The sequence below is a fragment of the Ambystoma mexicanum genome, chromosome 8, assembly GCF_040938575.1.
Source record: "Ambystoma mexicanum isolate Mex_15411 chromosome 8, UKY_AmexF1_1, whole genome shotgun sequence".
NCBI lineage: Eukaryota > Metazoa > Chordata > Amphibia > Caudata > Ambystomatidae > Ambystoma > Ambystoma mexicanum.
Window position 1 is genome coordinate 358,008,165 of NC_090929.1, and position 21,753 is coordinate 358,029,917.

Genomic DNA, 21,753 nt, shown 5'->3' on the forward strand with positions numbered 1-21,753 from the left:
GCCTATAGAATATAAATGCAGAGATCATCACCCTCTCCCCCATAGGGGAGAGGGTGCTAATCTCTACAATAGGCTGCCTGGCAGGGGTGCCAGTAGCCCATTGAGCCGGGGCTCGTCAAGGGGGCGTGGCCTAACGGGTCACCAAGGCCCCTGCTGTTAGGCCACGCCCCCTCGATGAGCCCCGGCTCGATTTGTAGTGCCACTTAAGGCACTGCACATGGGACTAAATACTCAAGCCCCGGTACCGCTGCAACCTCTGTCGAAGCGGTCCAAGGTGCCACCTGGTGTGTCGGGTTCCTCGACACCCACCGATTCGCAGAATCGGCATTCCTACCCACAACCTCCCCAGCGGCATGCGTCGGAGCACTCTGTAAGTAAGGGCGCCAGCACCAAATCTCTCAAGGCAGTCGTTGGGCCTTCCAAGAGCACGCTGATGCTTAAAAAAGCTCTGTAAACACCTTCCCGTAACACCAAGCACCAGCGAAAGCCTCACAAAGATTGTCTCGGTGGCTATTAAACACAAAAATATGTCCAAAGACATATCGGGATGCCCGGAAGGATGGGATATGCCCAAGAATATGTCGAAGGAGATGCCAGAACACCCAAAAGAGCGGTAGGACTTTACAGAGTCCCCAGTCTTTGTCTAAGACTCTCAGTGAAACATCTTGATGTTCTAGGCTGCAGGATCCTCTAGAGGAACCCTTGCCCCTCCTTTAGACACCCCTGGGTCATCTATATGGGCTAGGGAGAAATGTGAGGGTTGTATGAACATGCTAGAAAAATGTGTACATTTTTCATAGAGGTTGACTCCAAAAAAGGTCTTGTGAGGAGATCCCTTATGATGTACCCAGAATAACTAAATACCAGAGGCCCTCAGACCCTCTCCATGAGGAGGCCTTTGGCCTATCAGATCCTGAAGAGGTTCTTCGTGACCCTTATGCACAGGGGGGTGATCCTTATGCACAGGGGGGTGATCCTTTCGACGATCCTCATGATCACACCCCGGATTTGGTAGATGAACAACCAGGTGATGAGAACCCACCTTGGCTATCCCCTACCCCGCACCCAGATGCAATTTGCCTTGACCCTCCCTCGTCTCCTCGTCTGCATCAGGCCTCTCCTATGGACGATCAAATGGTGTTTAACGCCATTCTTAGGAATGAAGCTGAGCACTTCCAGATAGCCACACAGGAGGCAGTGGTAGACTCAGATGTTGTGGAGGACATTGTAAAAGAAAAGCCTCCGGCTAGCCAAGCTATTCCCCTTCTCAATTCCATCAAGAGGTGCATTGCCCCCTCTTTGACACCCTCTCAAACCAGAGCTATTAATAGGGTGGAGGAACTTTGTTGGCCCTCCCAACTGATACCCTATATATTAGGGGTCATGCCACACCAGATTCTCTGGTGGTCACAATGACAAGGAAGAGGGCAGGGGTCCCCTTGTCTACAGGCGAATCGCCACCAGACAAAGAGTGTAAAAAGTTGTATGCTTTGGGGAAAAGAATCACCACTGTTGCGGCTTTCTCCACGTGCATAGCCAATAATACCACTTTCTTGGCTAGTTATTCAGATGTCCAGTGGAACCTACTGCCGGAGGGCCTTGAGGAGGTTGCAGAACCAGTGCGCTCCCGCCTACTAGCAATCGTGTCGGAGGGGAAACAAGTCGATCACAACATCCTCAAGACTACCTTGGATGCTGCTGAAACAGCTGGTCGTACTCTGGCACAAGGTATGATATGATATGGCATTTATAACGCGCCTATACACAAGTACCCTTTTAAAGTGCCATGCCTGGTTGAGGAACTACAGGTTCAACCCCAAGGCTCAAGCATCATTGATTAACAAACCTGTGGAAGATTTCAATCTGTTTGGAAAGGCGGTTGACAAGGTGCTAGAGACCGCCAAGAAGGAACACGAGACTGTCCGATCTTTGAACCAGATTACTCAAAGACCTTTTCAACAAAGTGGGAGGGGGAATTCTCACCGCTCCTTTTGCGCGCAATCCTATCAACGTTTCCCACATTTGGCTCGGGGAACAATTGTCTAAGGGACGAGGTTCTAACACCCCCAGTACTTACCCTCCCAGAAGACAATGTCGGGGAAAGGGAAGGGGTCGTAATGCCACCCCTAGAGGCTCCCCGGTCTCTGGTCAAAAATGACTCTTGAATCCGGGTCCCCTCCTATTCCTCCCCGGTCGGGGATGCTTTACATCATTCCTGCATGCCTGGGAGGGGATCACATAAGACCAGTGGGTGCTCAAAACCGCCGCCCACGGGTACTGTATCGAGTTCAGCTGGCCACCTCGGTATAGACCTCCCAAGATCCAGGCGTCTGACACCGGAACACCGCAAGATTCTGCTACAAGAGGTCAAGATCCTGCAGGAAAAGGGTGCTATCGAAGGCGTCCCCGTTCTGCAGGTAAACAAGGGTATTTATTCAGTGTACTTCCTTATACCCAAAAAGGATCTAACCATGCGCCTTGCTCTAGACTTGCACCCAGCGAACAAGTTTGTCAAACCCCAAAGGTTTCGTATGGTGACGCTGCAAGAAGTAATTCCTCTTCTCATGAAGGGGGGGATTACATGTCAACATTGAACATGTGTCAAATGACTCCAATCAAACACTCCCACTAAGTCCATGCCTTTGTCTGGGATGCCCAAAGGAAGCCCTTATTTCTATATTTTTATGACAAGTTATAATCTGGGTGATGAACCCTTATATAACACCCCTCTCTTTGAATCCCCCTGACCTCACTGAGCCAAGAAGTAGGTCTGTTTTGCAATTTAAAAGATTTATTGAAAATTAAACAATATATATATCACACTTTTATAATAAATTAATATTTGATATCACACTTAAGAAGAGGATGTTGATCAACCATGGATAATCTTACACTAGCACACTTATTTTATTACTTAGGAGTTGGTATGGAAAGGATAAGGTAGCAGAGAATACTTTTATGGTTTCAAGGAATGCAGTGATGGAAAAGAATGCAGCACAGGAATAAACTGATATGGGTTCAACAAAAGCTAATATGTTCACTTTTCCCCTTGTGGCAATTCACTCCCCCCCCCCCCCCTTTATGCAATATAAGGAGATGGAATTAAAGCACACAGTTTTCAGGAATACAATCAACATGCAATTCAGTTCCCGTTCCCCCCCAGCAAGCTTAGAGAAACAGGGATGATTTTAAACACAGGCAAAAGTACTTTAAATGTGGTATGCAAAGAAGGGAAAAATATGCTAAAAATGATTTTAATTCCCTATAAGAGATTCATGGTGGGTGATGGCTACTTTAAATTAGTTCGGGATCACTTTAGCAATGCTCTATGAATGATTGTCAGGTTGCAAACGAATTTCAGCAAAGGAAAGCAAGAAGCTGCTATTTTGACAAGTGAAGAAATTTGAGCCAAATCACGGCACTTTTTCCGAGTGCGTCGAGCGCGATTACGGAAAAAGTATAATGAATAGAAAGTTGGTTATGATGCAGTTCTAAGTCGGTTCTGGGTTCGTTGGAACGCCTAGAATCTTAGCTTTAAAATGAAAGTTAAATCTCGCTTCTAGCACAAACGTTTCAAGAGATACGGACGATTTAGTGAAGGAAGATTTTCAGAAATGAAATTACAGTTTCAGAATGACAGATGACAGTTTTGCAGCTGTGAACTCACAGAATAGACACACGATTCCTTATGCAGTTCTAATAGGTTAAAATAGTTTGAATTAGATTATTTTAAACTAAGAGATTGGTTTTGCACAGTTCTGGCTGGGTACTCTCACTATACATTTGAAATGGGCCGTCAGGGTCTGGTCAGGTTAGGACTGGACTCCGGGCGGTTTCTGGTAATGGTTCTCTGGTTCTGGATCTCGGGGTCTGGTCTGGTCTGCGGTTCTGCTGATCTGGATCAAGTGGATTCTGGATACAGCACTGCTTTCTGGGTCTGGCAAAAGGTCTTGGCAAAGAATCCAACAGCTCGCCCAGCTGTAGGATAGTTTGGTTGGGTTGCTGGATTCTGAAGGCCTGCTGAGAAGAGTTCTCAGCTTGTGGGTTAGGCCTTTGCTTTAAGTTCTGTAGTCTATCTGGAGTCTAAGTTCTGGATCTCTGGATGTAAAGTCTGGAATCTGGATGTGAAGTCGTCCGTCAAAATGCTCCGCAAGAAAGTGGAAAGTGAATGTCTCGCCTGTCCAAGCAGTCTCTTTTTATGTGTTTTGAAAGTGGGTGGGTCGGCTCATTCTCAAGGATTCTCTGTGACCTGATTTGAGAAGGGATAGTGTGTCAGAGTGAGTCAGAGTGTGTCTATTGAAGAAATGCCCCTTTGCTTTTACTTAGAAAATGAATTTTTCATAACTAACAGGTTTCCCAGATACACACGTCATTGAAATTACATACACATTTCACAGATTAATGTAAGATACACTCTCGCCCAATTCTGATCCCCCTCGAAGCCTGGGTTCACAAATGGCAACATTTTGTGCTTTTTAGTGACTTTCGCCATATTGGTTTTTCCTCAAAATTTACACAGATCTGCACCCCTTCCCTGAGCATATTACTGGAAATTACTATGTCTCTATCCTAAACACAGTGTCTGCAATATTAATAAATAGCGGGGTTCGGTCCCAGAACACCCTACAAGGTGGAATTTGGGCTCAAATCGTGAGGGCATTTTTCATTTTCAGGATCCCCAAATTGTACATTTCTGTGAGCTTAATACAAGATTTTAGAAGCATTTAACTTAAACATATATTTGCTGCAATATGAATCCACAGTCCTGTCTGGCCCGCCCCTAGGAACTGGGGGAGTCAGGGATCACATGTCTCTCCTTTCAGGCAGAGCTCTGTTTACAGTCCACACCCAAATCAGTATACTCCATTCTATTGTGTTGGGTCCAGCAGGCTGCAGGGAAGTCCCCTCCCTCTCAATCAACAGGGCCCTTGATATCCTGCCTCCTGGTGGGGGTCTCTGGGGTGTTAAGAGTTCTCAGGAAAGACATGCCTTTTGAACTTTTAATTACATAAGACCCCCTTCTGTTCACTGCACAGTTCTGCAAGACAGCTCTACTGTCAGGATTTATAGAGCGCCAGCGCCAGTCAGTGTCCAATGCCGGTATTGCACCTATTTTTGACAGCTGTCTTGAATTAATACATTTCAAAAGGAAAGGATTTTACTTGATAGTATATGATCCTTGCTTGACATGGCATTGATGTGGATCTGTAATAGAGTAAAGTAAAACATTCAACCATAGTTGGATTTTTGTTTGGTGGTTCCGGGCCCATGATCTTAGCAATTTTTGACTTTAATAAAAATGGGTTTTTGAACAGAACCATCTTTCTTTGCACTGGTGGGTGGCAGGTCAGGGGACCATTTTGGTGTGCGCAAAACTGCACGGTTCTCCAGAATTCTGGCGCAAATGTGGGCTTTTCCGCCCTCTTGGATTTCCTAAGCCCACAGCACCAAATGTTGCAGCATAATAGTCCAAACGCGGGTCAGGACACCCAACAAGCCCCCCCGCCCAACTGCGCTTTGATTTCGAGTCGAGGGGGAGTCGGGTTCAAAGGATGTTTTGATGACAAAGTTCAGCATCTTTTCCTCCATCAGGGTGGATCGATTAGTTCTCCTCGCTGGTCCTGATGGGAGTTTTGGGCGGTACCCCGGGCCCCTCGGATCTTTTCTCCCGGTCCCCAGGTCGTCTTCCGTGGTCAGTCTCCAGGTTTTCTTTCTCCTAGGATGACAAAGCAAAGCGGCAATACCTATTCGTAAACATTTCTCCCCCACCATTGATATAGTGGGGGGGCATATACATTTTATAAATCAATAGACATTTACATTCTTATTTTTAAAAAAACAAGATCTAATTATAAGACATTTTCGTTCAAGAATCATAATATTTTAGGGACTATATGTGGGATATTGTAGGGTTGGAACTGAATTACTCTGGAGCGGCCCCTTCTGGTATTGCAGAGGACTCCTCCAGATGCTGAAGAGTGTGCCTGGGATGGCAACACTTTAACTGATTTATATGGCCCCACTTGTCTTCCCCTTCTGCCACACTACCTTTGGGGATGTGGATCTTGTAGGCAACTGTGGAGATCTTGTCTATAATTTCAAAAGGTCCCTTCCATGTAGATCAGCTGATCTTTCTAGATTCCGCTGAGCATAGGCAAAAGCATGTTGATGGTGTTTCCTTAAATTCTTCACATACTCATGTGTTGTGGAGGCATTTATCAATGTCTGCTATTGGGTCCTGTAGAGCAAATGCTGGGGAAGCACCATCTTGCATCCAGTCATCAGCTCAAATGGTGACATTTTGGTTGCAGATGAAGGGGTAGATCTGATGGCCATTAGGGCCAGAGGTAGTCGGATATCCCAACTTGGCCCATAATCTGCCACAAACTTTTTTAATATGCTCACAATGGTCTGGTTGTAGCGTTCTACTGCCCCAGAAGAAGCTGGCCGGTAAGCAATATGTAGCTTCCTTTTGACCCCCGCATCTTTGTCATTACCTCGCTGGTGAAATGGCTACCTCTGTCTGACTCAATCCTTTGAGGTAGACCAAAAGGGGAAAAGATGTGGTTAATCATCAGGGCAGCTGCTGTTTCTGCCTTGCAGTTTGGGGCCGGGAGACATTCCACCCACTTGAAAAACAAGCATGTCACCGTCAACATGTACTTATTCCCCCTAACGGAGCGAATAACGGGGCCTATAAAGTCGACTTGTAAATCTAACCATGGCAGTGTCATCCCCCTCTTCTGGAGAGGCGCACGGTGTGTGAGGGATGTTGGCTGAAATTGTGCACACACAAGACACCCCTTCAAGTATTGGTTGAGGTCCTGCCCCATGTGTGGCCAGTATGCAACCTCTCTTAAGATCTCAAGTGTTGTATGAAACCCCATATGACCGACGGTGGCCGCATCATGGGCGTGACTCAACATCAGGCTTCGGAATGAGGGTAGGGACCACCCACTGATCAATGCCAGCTTGGGATTTCCTTACCAACAAACCGTCTTGGATTCGGAACATTTTTGGACATTTCATCAACACTCTAAGGTCCTCTTTCCCAATGTAATCGGTATCCGTCAGGGGAAAGTTCTCAGGGTCCTCAATGTGTTGGTAAAACTTACCAATTATGGGATCCCCTCTTTGAGCCATAATCAAATCAGCATCTGGTGTCTCCTTACTCCATTGTGCAGTTGAAAGATCATTGTGAGCATTTGTCTGGGACCTAGTGATAGCAGTGACCTGGAGTTCCCCCAACAGGGACTCTATTTCTATTAGATCCCCTTGGGTGGCCCCGGTTTTGGCCAGCTGATCAGCTGAGTCATTTCCAGTTTTGTCTGGTCCCTCTACTTTGTAATGACCCTTGATCTTCTTCCAGTAGATGGTCATCCCATTCGAGGTGACCAGATCATCAATATTTTGGATTAACTTCCCATGTTTCAGGGGTTTGTTATTAGCACATAACATGCCTCTGGTTTTCCAATTAACCAGGTGCTCCACGAACCCGTTCCGTACATAATCTGTATCTGTGATTATGACCAGTCCGTGGAGTTGATGTTGGACAGCAGTGACGATGGCTTGATGCACAGCCATCAACTCTGCCACCTGACTACTTCGGGGACCAATTTTGTACCCAGCGCAGGGTTCTGGGGGCTCATTCACCCATGCATTCCCTACGCCGGCCACCAGTTCTTTCTCCCCATTGTTGTGAACATGGTAAGAGCATCCATCCACATATACAGTGGGCTTTCCCTCACACTTGTCTTCTTCAAAGACTTTGTGTGGGGAATTAAGGTATGCCTCCATGTTGTCCTTGATTTTTAGACTTTCGTCCTCGAGACAGTTTTCTCTGGCACAATCATGCAAGTCAGCCAGACCTTGGAGATATTGCAGAGGCTGGTGTGGAGTCTCCACTATGATGTGTTCCCCCTGGATGAACGGGCGGTAATTCTTCAATGCCCACACCGTTGCCAGGAGTGCCTTCTCACAATCGTTGAATTTTTCCTCCATAGAGGATAACGTTTTGCTCGCATAGGAGATGACTTTATTGACCTTGTCATGCTTTTGGTATAATACTGCCGTCAAGCACATATTGGAGAACCCGGTCTCCAGGAAAAACTCCTTGTTTCTGAGAGGGTAAGCTAGGCAGGGCGCTTAAGAGGCTTCTTTTGAGTTGTCTTGCTGCCTCGGATTGTTCTGGACCCCATTCCCACTTGACCCCCCCCCTTTCAAAAGATGAATCAGGGGTCTAGTGATCTCTGCGTAGCCCTCAATGAACTTTCTGCTATAATTAGTCAGTCCAAGGAGGCTCTGTAGTTCCCGCAGAGTTGTGGGGTCTTTCAGTTTCTGAAGTGCTTCCACTTTCTTTTCCTGGGGACAGAGACCCTGAGGAGTAATCTCATGCCCCAAGAAATTAACACAGGTTCTACACCACTGTGCTTCCTGAAAGGAAAGTTTTGCTCCGGCGGCCCTCAACTGTATCAGAACATAACTGAGCTCTGCTATATGTTCCTCCACAGATTAACTTTTGATGAGGACATTATCTACATAAGCCAAGTTAACCCTTGCGCCCAGGTCGGGCATGGCCTTGTGTAGGAAAATGTTGAACTCATTTCCGGAGTTGAGGTATCCGAAGGGAGTCCGGGTCCATGTGTACTGCTGGCCCCCGAAGGTAAAAGCCAGCTTGTATTGCTCCTCCCTACTGACTGGCACAGTCCAGTATCCATTGGTCAGGTCTATTGCAGTGAATACCTGTGACCCCTGAATCTGGGCCAGCCCTTGGTCAATGTAGGGAAGAGGCCATCGGGAAGTATGGACCCGTTTGTTGAGCTCCCTAAAGTCGGCGCAGAGTCTCCACTGGCCGTTTGGCTTCAATATTCCCAGCACCGGATTATTGAAGATGCTGTGTACTGGACGGATTATTCCCCGGGACTCAAGGTTCTTAATTATTTCAGTAAGGGACTCCATTGATGCGAGAGGCAAGCGATATTGCTTCACAAACACTGGAGTCATGCCAGGGTCCGTGGGAATTGTTGTGTGGATGTCTACCGCAAAGGTATCTTGGAAATCCAAGAAAACTTGTTTCAACTTTTGCTTCTGTTCCAGAGCCACACAGGCATCAGCTAGGTTGACTCTCTCTTCCACCCTCTGCCTGAAGCCTGGAAAGACTTCTGGTTTTGCTATCTCAGCGGCCTCCTCCAGCTGGGTGGAGAAGTCCCTGGTCAGAGTGCTGATTTGGACTGGAGGCTTCAGGTGGGAAAGGCAGCCCTCATGGACCTGGAAAATCACCTCATCCCTCCTGAAGTCACAAGTCACATCTTCCTTACCATAAGGGCAGGAAGTGTACACCAGAAAGTCCCCCCCCCCATGCCGGGTAAAGATCCTGTCTGGTGTTGTATTGTCATCACTGTCAAAACAGTCCTTGGGGATTGGTCCTAACAGTTCATTTCCTAAATCAATGGAGAAATATCGGTCATCAACCGCCATTCCAATAATGGTGCCCGCGGCTAGAGTAATACTCTTTAAGTCGCTGTTATCCACCTCTATTGGAATGGTGTCATGTTCTATGTTGACGAATGGTGTTGGGTTTACCCCAACCCTTGATGTTGGAGAGAAGCATTTAGATGAATATAAGCATCAGGGTTTTTCAATTTTTGTCCTCTTAACTTTCACTCCCAGGGAAAATTGTTGGGTCCTTTCTGGGATGGTGACTTCCTCTTTAACCTGAATTTCAACTGCATAAGGTAGCAATTGAGCTGACCCAAGTGCTTTTTCTGGATCATCAAAGCCCATGGGATTATCCGCTAATCGGGACCAAGCTTTGAAGTTTATTAGGTCCAAATTAATGGCAGTGATTGAGAATGTCACTGCCTAAGTAAAAGCCGGCAGTGACGTCTCACACGACCCAACAATTATGGACTATGCTCTTGTTGCCAATGGAGATTTTGAGCATACACCTGCTTGGCAGGAGACGTTTGGAATTGGGCGTTTCCAGATCCATTTCCCATTTGTCTATCAGTTTGAATGTGGGAATGGCTGGATCTTTTGGGAGTTGGCGGAACATGGCTTCGCTGATGAAGCTCTTACCGTTGTTCACACACACTCGGGCGAGAACAGAGTCCTTCCCATCATTTAACCTAACAGGGATGAACAACTGCTCTCCAATTTGCTGAATATCTGCCAGGCTCTGAGCTGATTTCACATCTTTCTGGACTATCGGAGTGGGAATGTCTGATTGTGGATTAGTAAAGAATTTCAGAGTGTTTTTTTTCAGTGTGGAATACCACCTTAAACTGGAAGGAAGGTTGATTTTCAGAAATAGAGAGGACCCCCCATCACCAGTCTGTTGTCCTACTGCTATTACTGTCACATCTGGAATTTGGTTGTTCTGGAAGTGAAATTCTACTTCGTCAGATTTTTGTTCAACCTTGTGGCAGGTGCTGTTTAAGCTAACATAGTTGACACTCTGCTTTAATTTCATTGGTCGGATAGTCTGGGTCCAGAGGACCTTGTTTACACAATCTATTAGGGGTGACCACCTTCTCAGGAGGTCATTCCCTAGTAAACAAGGGGTGACCTCTGGAGTCACTACTATGACCGGGTGTTTCACCTTGTGTCGCCCAATTTTGATGTCCAAATCTGCAGTCCCCTCGACAGGAATTTCCTTCCCGTCAAAGTTATGGATTTGTCCAGGAAGAGAGGTGAGAGGAATTCGGTAATTCTCCCCCCTTCCTGCATTTAGTTCATCAAAGGCCCTTTTGGACAGAAGGGTAGCTTGGGATCCAGTGTTCACCAGTGCCAAAATTGTACCGTGTCCCTATACTTGTACCGGGGCATAGTATCTTCCCTCCTTCTCCTCAAGGGGGCACAGATAATGCACATTTTTGGACAACTGGTGGGCTGATTGTCTGGTTTTGGACATTGGGAGAGAAGGGATTTGGGCAGAATTCTGTGGAGAGTCATGGGAATCTGCAAGAAAAAGTTGGCAACTTGAAAGAGATTATTCGAGTTCCCCTGGTTCCGGTCCTCGGCCGCCCCCCATCCCTCCTTTTTTGGAGGCAGTCACCAGAATGGGTTTGAACCCAGGGATTTTGATGCTGTTGGTTCTGGGATAGAATTATGGGCGGCGACAGCTCAATCCCCACATCTACCCAGTCTATTGATGCGGTTTTGGGCCGTCCCCCCCTTTTAGGAGGCAGTCACCAGGATGGGTTTGAACCAGGGGTTTTCGGCCTTGTTGGTTCTGGGATAGATTGATGGATGGTGACAGCTCAATCCCCACATCTACCCAGTCTAGGTTGGAATCCCTTGGGACCCATTTTTCCTTGGGTGGAGTTCCCCCATCTCTGAATGAGAAGATCTTTTTCCCAGGATCCCCTGAGGATCCCTCTCCCTCAAATTGGAAGACTTGTACCTCCTCCACAAAATGGGTCTGTTTGGCATTCTGCGGCGGCATGCTCATCTGAGGGTTCTGTTGAGCCCTCAGTATGTGACCCAGATCCCGTGCCATATTTTGGACCTTCCGCTCTAACTGTGAAACCCGCTCAGGCTGATACAGGGTTCTATTTTCTCCCCTGGGCTGATCCCGGGAAGGGTAGCTATCCCTTCTCTGGTAGTACCCCGGGTTGGGAAGATTTGGGTACCCCTTCACCCTTGGCCTCCCCACTCCCGGATTCGGTTGTCTGGGCTCAGGGAATTGGGGAAAGAAGGATGGATGATTTTGGGGCTGGAAGTTGGGTGGATACCTGGGGAACAAGTTCTGCCCAGGATTTGGTGAATTTCTGCCCTCCTGTGGGAAGTTAGGAGGGAAGTTCCCTGGGTCAGGTGCTTGGCTGGATTCCCCCCCCTTGGGCTGGAGGAGTCCAGACGTAACCCACTATGAGTCTGTTTCTCTTGTAGCAGGGACTTACATAGTCAGGGGAGCGAGGGACCCCATTTGTGGGACTACCTCCTTGACTCCCTGTCTGTGACTGGCCCAAGGGCCTTCTGGGCTTAGAATTATTCGGTGCAGGCATGTTTTTAGGCCCCTGTCTTGATATGGGCAAAATCTTCCGCGGGGCCAGCCCTTTGAGAGCAAAAAATACCCAATTCAGCCCAAAATACAGGTTCTATTGTGCTGAGCAGTGATCTCATGCTAGTGACAAATGACACCTTCAATAAGTTTTAGTATTTATTCTAAACCGTGAATTTCATATACATTTGGTATTCAAGTTAGAGAAGATTACAAAGCACAAAACTTAGAGAAATGCAAAATATAGAGAAACATGGAACTTAGATAAACATAGAGAAATATAGAGAAACACAGTCTTACGCCCCTTCAATCAGCACAATAAGCCCCGCTCAGAGGACAGCGCTGAAGGAGTGCCGTCAGAGCTCGAAATTCCGGGCACTTGATCTTGCTCGAACCAAGTCCACAGGACGATCTCCCACCCGAGTCATGTGAGCATGTATATTTTATAATCTCGTGCTGCCCGTCCGTGACGCACAGTTCCAGAACTTTCCCTGTGCAAAATATAGGCTGGCTCATGGAAAAAACCCAACTCTGTTAATTTCCACTGGTCTTTCTTCTGAGCCCCTCCCTGGCTCCCTGGAGCCCATCTGCCAAAGCTCAGGAATGTCTTATCAGTTCCTTCCCAGAGAAAAGGAGATTAGCTTGGGGCCATGCAGGGCTACCGTTAGTGAGGCAGAATATTCTAAGGGAAGCAGGGATGTATTAACCCCATCTGCAAGCTCTAAAAGGCATGCACTCATAGCTTAGTGTTTATAGCGCTTAAGACTGGCTATCTAAGCGCTATATAGGTGCCATAATGTTCCAAACACTCCAAAAATACCTATTGGCTACAGAGCTAGGTCCCTCTCCCTGCCTGTCTATCAACAATGCATAATGTGACCTATCACTCATACTAGGCCTGCATATTCCTTGTGGCTCACTACTGCATAATGGAAGTGCTACAACAGACTACTGTCAGCATTTTTAGCACATACTTTGAATACACTATTGGCTTTCAGCGGCTAATGCTGTCATCTAAAGCCCTGATTGGCAAGGTTGCAATTTTGTGTATCACTACAGCCCACCCCATCTCCAAATCTAAAACAGGGGCAACCTTTAACTCTGCCACCTTGGCAGCAGCAGGGGTGCTGTTGGTTTTGGGGTTTTTGGGCTGATTCTTATTTTCCACTGGTTTCTGCACCTCATAGATGCGGGTGGCTTGCTCAATGACCCAGTCTAAAGATCTTTTCTCGTGAAAATCTCTCACGAGCTGGGTCATTATGTATTTGGGTAAGGCATGGAAAAACGTATCAGCAAATTCTTTACTGTCTGTGCGTACCCTTTTTGTAGTCTGCGCAAAAGCACGCTTTAACTCCTGCACAAATTCTTGTGGGGCCTGATCCTCCCCACATTGCAAATTGTAGGCTGCCTTGCGAGCCTCTTGGGGATTATTGTGAACAGAAAAATGTTTCAAGATGGCCGCCCTGTAGGTGGACCATCTTGAATGATTTTGGTCCTCCAGCCCCGCAAAGAAACTGGAGTATTCTGGGGAGAATGTACATTTTACATACTGAATGCAGCTACTGCTGTCTTTCAAATGGAAAGTCTCCATCATTTGCTCATAAAGCTCCAAGTGTTCTCAAACAGAATACGTGGCGTTCTTGTGATAAGGGGTGATGACACTCCTTATTGCCTTGATCTGCTTTAAGGGGTCCTTATTTGCCTTATTGGCCTTTTTGGTTCGGGTAACCCTGGTCCATTCATCCCCCGACTCAGAAGCACTCCTCCCAGAGGTGCCCGTCTGATCTTCCAGGTTTTCCCAGATTCTGCGAGCCTGGGAATGGCTGGCAGAATGTGGGGACCTGGTCTCCTGTGTCCTATGACGCTCAGAGGAGTCTTCAGATCCCTCCTTGCTGCCAGGATTTGATGGGTACCCCCCCCCCCACTGACTTAACTGGGCAGAGGTTTTTAGGATGCCCTTAGTGGGCCTACTCTCCCGGGGTTCCTCGCTAAATTGCACTGTACTTAAGTGCCCATACCCGGATGCCCGCCCATCCATTCCTGGGTGGTACTGGCCTATGAGCCCCATACTTTTGGCTGGATAGTAATCTGCCATCCCTGTGGCCCTGTGCTCATGTGCGCCAGGGGACATGGGGGTGGCAGAGTCCAAGGACTGGGAGAGATGAAGGCCTCTGGTACTAGGGCTCCTGAGGTTATGCTCAGGTGTTTCCCTTTCAAAGTGAACTTCATCTCTGTCAGCACCTGCTCCCTGTTGCAATGCAAGAGCCTGCGCTTTCAGTTCCTCATTTAAGGCCTTACTAGACTCTATCAGTCTCTCCTGCATGGCTACCTGTTGCTGGAGACTATCATTGTGCTGACAGAGAGCCTCATTTTCTCTCTGCGCTTCCTGGTTGGTCCTGGAATACTGGGCCAGTCTTTGCTGCAGGAGGGTTACCTCCTAAGTCCCATCCCTACTGGCCTGTTCCTTTCTTGCCAGAGCATCTTCCACCCTCCTGGTGTGCTTTAAAAAGTTCTGATGCTCTTTCTGGAGGTCACCCAGTCCCTGGAGGGCCAAGTGATTTTCTTAAATTTATTCTTTTAATTGGCAGACTTCCTGGCCTAAGGTGTCCCTTTCCTGACGAAGAGCTTGCATCTGTGTCACCAGGTCGTCCCTCTGCCTTTGAAAGGCACTAGCTTTCTGGCGTTCTTGATCAAACTCTGCCTGGGTATCCTGATCTTTCAAAATCAGTTTATTGCTTTCCTCTTTCTCTCTGTCTAGTCGGATTTGCAGGGTGGCTACCTGCTCTGTGCATTCCCTGTTAACGCCTAGTTCCTCCAGATTTTTCTGGCTCTGCAGTAGGGAGTCCAAACCTTCTTGGTACTCCTTCTGCAAGGCCAGAAATCTGGTATCCTGATCAGCCTTTTCCTGTTGCAGGATATCCATATCCTCCTTTATTTTAATAATATACTGCCTACTATCATGTTCTGCCTCCTGGCTCCTCTGCAGCCTCTGCTCAGAAGAGACCAGGTCATATTGGGCCTTCTCGAATGCCATCAGTTGCCTATTTGCCAGATCTTGGCCTTCAGCACATTTGTCCTGTATGGCTCCCATATATAAATATAAATATAAATACGCCGCTAACCTGGCAGTCTTGTTGTGCTCATCCTTGGCCTTAGGGGCCATGTATAGTTTACTCAGGGCCACATGTAAGGGACCCTGATCTATCCATATATCTGACCCTGTTTCAGTGATCTGGGGTGCGATTGCCTGCAACCAGACCACCTGGTCCTGATGAGCCCACTTACCTCTAACAAATAGCTTATGTAAGAGGTGTTCTCTGGCTATTTTGATATCTACCACGGTCGTCATTCTGGAAATTGATTTCCTTCCTGACTTACAGAAGTTTGTATTTTATTTTGCAAAACAGACCGTTTGCTTAGAGCGTTCCTTTGAGGGGTGTTTTTTACAGTGTAACACGGCGTGGTGATCCAACAGAATTTATATATCCTGTCAGTTAGCACACTGTATTAATCTGCACAAGTGATGGATCTAATCCAGAATCCCCAGCTCGGGCCCCCAATTCTGTCAAATGACTCCAATCAAACACTCCCACTAAGTCAATGCCTTTGCCTGGGATGCCCAAAGGAAGCCCTTATTTATATATTTTATGACCAGTTATAATCTGGACGATAAACCCTTATATAACACCCCTCTCTTTGAATCCCCCTGACCTCACTGAGCCAAGAAGTAGGTCTGTTTTGCAATTTAAAAGATTTATTGAAAATTAAACAATATATATATCACTTTTATAATAAATTAATATTTGATATCACACTGAAGATGATGTTGATCAACAATGGATAATCTTACACTAGCACACTTAATTTATTACTTAGGAGTTGGTATGGAAAGGATAAGGTAGCAGAGAATACTTTTATGGTTTCAAGGAATGCAGTGATGGAAAAGAATGCAGCACAGGAATAAACTGATATGGGTTCAACAAAAGCTAATACGTTCACTTTCCCCTTGTGGCAATTCACTCCCCCCCCTTTATGCAATATAAGGAGATGGAAGTAAAGCACACAGTTTTCAGGAATACAATCAACATGCAATTCAGTTCCCGTTCCCCCCAGCAAGCTTAGAGAAACAGGGATGATTTTAAACACAGGCAAAAGTACTTTAAATATGGTATGCAAAGAAGGGAAAAATATGCTAAAAATGATTTTAATTCCCTATAAGAGATTCAGGGTGGGTGATAGCTACTTTAAATTAGTTCGGGATCACTTTAGCAATGCTCTATGAATGATTGTCAGGTTGCAAACGAATTTCAGCAAAGGAAAGCAAGAAGCTGGCTATTTTGACAAGTGAAGAAATTTGAGCCAAATCGCAAATCGCGGCACTTTTTCCGAGTGCATCAAGCGCGATTACAGAAAAAGTATAATGAATAGAAAGTCGGTTATGATGCAGTTCTAATAGGTTAAAATAGTTTGAATTAGATTATTTTAAACTAAGAGATTGGTTTTGCATAGTTCTGGCTGGGTACTCACACTATAAATTTGAAATAGGCCGTCAGGGTATGGTCTGGTCAGGTTGGGACTGGACTCCGGGCTGTTTCTGGTACTGGTTCTCTGGTTCTGGATCTCGGAGTCTGCTCTGTGGTTCTGCTGTCGGCACTTCACAGCGGTCTGGTCTGCGGTTCTGCTTGTCTGGATCAAGTGGATTCTGGATACAGCACTGCTTTCTGGGTCTGCTGGTTCTGGCAAAAGTTATTGGCAAAGAATCCAACAGCTCGCCCGGCTGTAGGATAGTTTGGTTGGGTTGCTGGATTCTGAAGGCCTGCTGAGAAGAGTTCTCAGCTGGTGGGTTAGGCCTTTGCTTTAAGTTCTGTAGTCTATCTGGAGTCTAAGTTCTGGATCTCTGGATGTAAAGTCTGGAATCTAGATGTGAAGTCGTCCGTCAAAATGCTCCGCAAGAAAGTGGAAAGTGAATGTCTCACCTGTCCAAGCAGTCTCTTTTTATGTGTTTTGAAAGTGGGTGGGTCGGCTCATTCTGCATGCCCAACCCTCTCATGATTTGATAGGTCAAGGATTCTCTGTGACCTGTTTTGAGAAGGGATAGTGTGTCAGAGTGAGTCAGAGTCTTACAGTCTATTGAAGAAACGCCCCTTTGCTTTTACTTAGAAAATGAATTTTTCATAACTAACAGGTTTCCCAGATACACACGTCGTTGAAATTACATACACATTTCACAGATTAATTTAAGATACACTCTCGCCCAACTCTGATCCCCCTCAAGGCCTGGGTTCACAAATGGCAACATTTTGTGCTTTTTAGTGACTTTCGCCATATTGGTTTTTCCTCAAAATTTACACAGATCTGCACCCTTTTCCTGAGCATATTACTGGAAATGACTATGTCTCTATCCTAAACACAGTGTCTGCAATATTAATAAATAGCGGGGTTCGGTCCCAGAACACCGTACAAAGTGGAATTTGGGCTCAAATCGTGAGGGCATTTTTCATTTTCAGGATCCCCAAATTGTACATTTCTGTGAGCTTAATAAAAGATTTTAGAAGCATTTAACTTTAACATATATTTGCTGCAATATGAATATCCTGTGCCTCGACTAGAGAAGCCCTGCAACTGACAACTTCTCCCCTTGGGTTGGTGGGACCAGTCAACCCCAAAGCAAACTCTTCTGGACATCCTCTCGGAGCAGGCTGTACTTCCATTGCTGCAGCAGGAACCGATTGCCAGAGAGAGGGACACCAGATCGAGTGCATCATTTTTAAGTCAGACCTGAGCTCCAGGAAGATTCTCTGTACTCCCATGAAGCATGACTGACCAAGCCTGAGCCACCTCAAAAGAGTGCTGGACCCCAGATGCAAGGAAAGTCCATAAAGGTATCTGTGAACCGCCGTGGTGCTGTTTGCGAGATCCACGAGGAGCTGAAACCGCAAAGTACAGCTGATCTGAAGTTTGCCCGTTGCTGCAGCTGATCTCCAATTCGTAGTGCAGGAGTCCCCCAGATGTCCTTCCTCTTGTCCCCACAACTGAGGCTCAGGAACACAAGATCTGCAGACCTACATCTGGAACAGAAGCCAGCTGGAACCAATTTCTTCAAACTAAAGGTGCTGTAAAACTAAGGGGGTTGCTTACCTCTTGTTGTGTGGCCTTGCGCACTCAGTTGAGACTTGCCCTGGCTGCTTTTGCAGAGTTGCTTGCAGCTTTGCCCCTCACAAGCCTACCATATTGTGGCCCTACAGTGATTTCGTTTTCTACAAAGATTTCTAAAATATTGTGCAAGACTTTTTACTTAACTGCAAGAAATGCTTCAGTTCACCTAGACCTTTGCTTCAACTGACTTTGGCTGTCCTGGCACCCTGAAAGACTTTTCTTACCTCTGACTTGTTGCTTTAACTATCTCTCAACAAAAGTCACACATTAGATAACTTCTGTAGCTGGGAAAGGGTTAATTTGCTTTGCATTGGAGGGTTCAAAAAGTACTTAACTGCTGAAGAATATTTGTTAACCATTGTTTTATTCCCTCATCTTTTCCTTTTGATGCTAAACTCAGTATTCCTCTAAATCTACCAGTGAGATATCAATGTCCAGTGTCCTAGTTATTAGTCACCTCAGGGTGTAGGAAGTGTCGGTGTGCCATCCCAGATGGGTATCTACTGATTTATTGAAACTGAGAGTGTGTAGTTTTGAAGTTTATTATTGTAACATCATTTTGCTCCCTTCTAAAGAACGCTTATTCAACTGACTGTTGAATTAATAAATAATTGTTTAATAAAGAAACCTTGAGAGCGTTTGCTTGTCACTGTGAATCTCTGTGTAATAACCCTACAGCTCACTTTGACCCCTCTTGAGAAAATCCTGGCTGCTCAGTCACTCTACCAACTTGTGTAGTACATGCTTATACCAAAGGTTGGGTTAACTATTGCCAAGAGGACAATGCTGGTGCAGTCTCCCACAGGGCTACTGCATCCAATCATGCCTAACAGATCCCAAAAGTACATGCCTATGGAGTTTGTCAGACTCCTAAACCAAAAGAAACCGAGTCCAAATCAGAGAAAAATAGAGTGGGAAAATGCTCTCACTCCAGGATAAAACGTGTTAAAGTCCAGCAAATGAGCCTGGGGTCTCTAAAGTAGAAGGGAATTAGCACATAAATGAGAATTTGAGGGGGATTGGGTCCTCCGACGTATTCCATGTCTATGACAGTAATCGCCACAGCTGTGCTGCTTCGGAAAATCTTTGGCGTCTGCGTCGATACGGCCTCCTTTGTAGAGCCATATGGAACGGCAGTACCGGGTCAGTTGGCGGACCTTGGTCGAGGATATCCGTAAGGTCATCCTGAAGAAAATCCCATGGGGGAGCAGACCATCCCAAGTACTCAGTGACCCTGGACATAAGGCGCAGGTACAAGGAGTCGGCATGAGGCCTACAAAACACCACCTCCGGAGAGGTGTCCAGCCCACTGGCATTGTGCAGGGACTGCCGCAGGTCCTCAATTTGGCTATGGCCCAAGAGAATCTCGTCCGGCACCGTATGCCATCATCAGAGCCCTCATCCACCCCTGAAATAAACTCAAACTGGCGGTAAGAAGGCACAGAATGTGGAACAAAGCCATGCTTGGCCTTTGCCAGAGCCTTTCTAGGTGGTTCCACCGAGCCCTGGGGAACCCCCGTCGAAACAGCCTCGAAAGGCGTCAAGGGCGTCGAGTGAATCGGCGTTGATGCTGAACGCGGCACCGACAGCATCGATGGCGTCGACACAGTCCTTGAGGCCGGAGCCCCGAGCGTGTCCCTCGACCGCCTGGGCGCCGATGGCGTCGACGACTTCTTCGGAGGCAGGGCCTCGAAGGAGTCCATCGACGACCTCTGCGCCACCAGCGTCAAAGTCTTCCTCGAAGACACCACAGGTGCACACGGTCTCGAGCGCATTCGAGGACCGGGACCTGGAACCGGCATGACGAGAACGATTCCCCTTGTCCGAGCGGGACCTCTCCCGCAAATCGTGCCGACAGCCCGAGCCCGAAGGCGTGCGTCGGTGTCTCTTGACCGATCACTACCAACCCCACTCGGAGGCGCGGACGGACCAGTTCCCTGCGATTCGAGAATCGCCAACATTTTCTTCCCGAAGGAAGCCCATTCCTCCGGCGTTGCATGCTTGGTGGGGTAAGCGACTCGCCGATGGGCGGAGTCCTCGGATGAGGACGGGGAAGGCGACCGATGACAGCGCTTCCGGGAGTGCCTCAAAGAGGCAGAAGAGTGGCGGGACCGACTCCGGGACTGAGACCCACTGGACTTCCGACAACGCAGAGTGTCCCCCTCGAATCATCCGTCGAAAGCCCTGCAGACCTCGACTTCCGTGGCTTGGACACCTTACGTACCAATAACTTCTTCTTGCGCTCCCGCAAGGCTTTTGACGTGAGCGACTGGCAGTCGACACAGTCATCCGTGTCATGGGCCTCCCCGAGGCACCAGAGGCAGGCGTTATGCGAGTCTGTTACCGACATCTTGGACCCACAGTCCCCGCACTTCTTAAAGCGGTGTGGAAGACGAGGTAGACATCTTCACATCTTCATGAAGAAAGTACTTCACAATACGAACAGGTTCGAAGAACCGAGAAAGAACAGGAACTCCAAAGAGTCGAGGCGCGCCGAGACATCCGAGGCGAACACGTTCGTGGAAAAAATTGAGCTGAGGCTACGGGCGTCGTGCGCCCTTCTTATAACATCCAGTGATGTCGGGCGTCGGAGGAGGTCCTCCAGGGTGGCGTATCGACGTCATCGAAGCAGCACGCAGACGCCGAAGATTTTCCGAAGCAGCACAGCTGTGGTGATTACTGTCATAGATATGGAATACGTCGTCGGACCATCCCATCGAAAGAACGTTACCAGGTAAGAGAGTAACTTGTTCTTCTCCCTAACAAACTGAGATTGAACAGTTACGGAAGTTCTTACGGACCTTGAATGTGTGTTGTGCCATTCTGAAAAGTATATATAAGGTTAATTTACTCACCTGTGAATTGCCTGTGCCTCTTTCCCAAGGGTAATGTGGTTGGCTTCACTTAACTATTTCTTTCAGTCTGCCTTGGGTTTTACCTACCTAGAATAACATTGAGTCATTCATAAAGTGTAACATTGTTTTGCTTTCCTTGGTCTGTTTCATACAGATGCTAAAACAGTCTTGGGTTTATATCTAGCTTTAAGTTGCTGAAAGCTCCTTTAAAAGTATATGGGTTTTACTTACCTTGAGTTAGCTGTGTGCCATCCTAAAATAGGTTAGTTACTGCTGACCTTAGTCTGTGTTTCACTGATTGGAAAAGCAGCTGTAATTGAATATTACACCAAAAGGTCTTACTGACCTCGTATAACTGTGTTATCCTGAATGTAGTTAAAGGTATATACTGCTCCTTGAAACTGTGTTCCAATATTCAGAAAAGTATCCTGATAACAGGGTTGATTATGTGATTTCTTAACGACGTGTCACTGCATGACTGACAGGGTCTATGACCCTTGACTTACTGCAAAGAATTATAAAAGTAACTTAAGGTTTTTCTCCCCATGAATAGGTGTCCTATACTAAATGTGTTTGATAAGGTCTGACTGTAAAGACTGGAGGGGTGTCTGTACTCCTGCTCTCTATAGGGCAGAGGAGAGGCACAGAGGACCCCAGCCAATAGTCTCTGTATTGGTTCAACGGGGTGAGCAATCGAGGCCTTGCTTCTCAGGAGGTGATGTGGGCTGGTTCTGGTTCTTA

The 21,753-nt window shown here is 47.0% G+C and overlaps 1 protein-coding gene across 2 annotated transcripts in view; it reads left to right on the forward strand.

Annotated features, from left to right (window-relative positions):
- PRPF4 (pre-mRNA splicing tri-snRNP complex factor PRPF4) overlaps window positions 1-21,753 on the forward strand; it is a 508,092-nt gene that overhangs the window by 386,850 nt on the left and 99,489 nt on the right. The window lies entirely within an intron of this gene.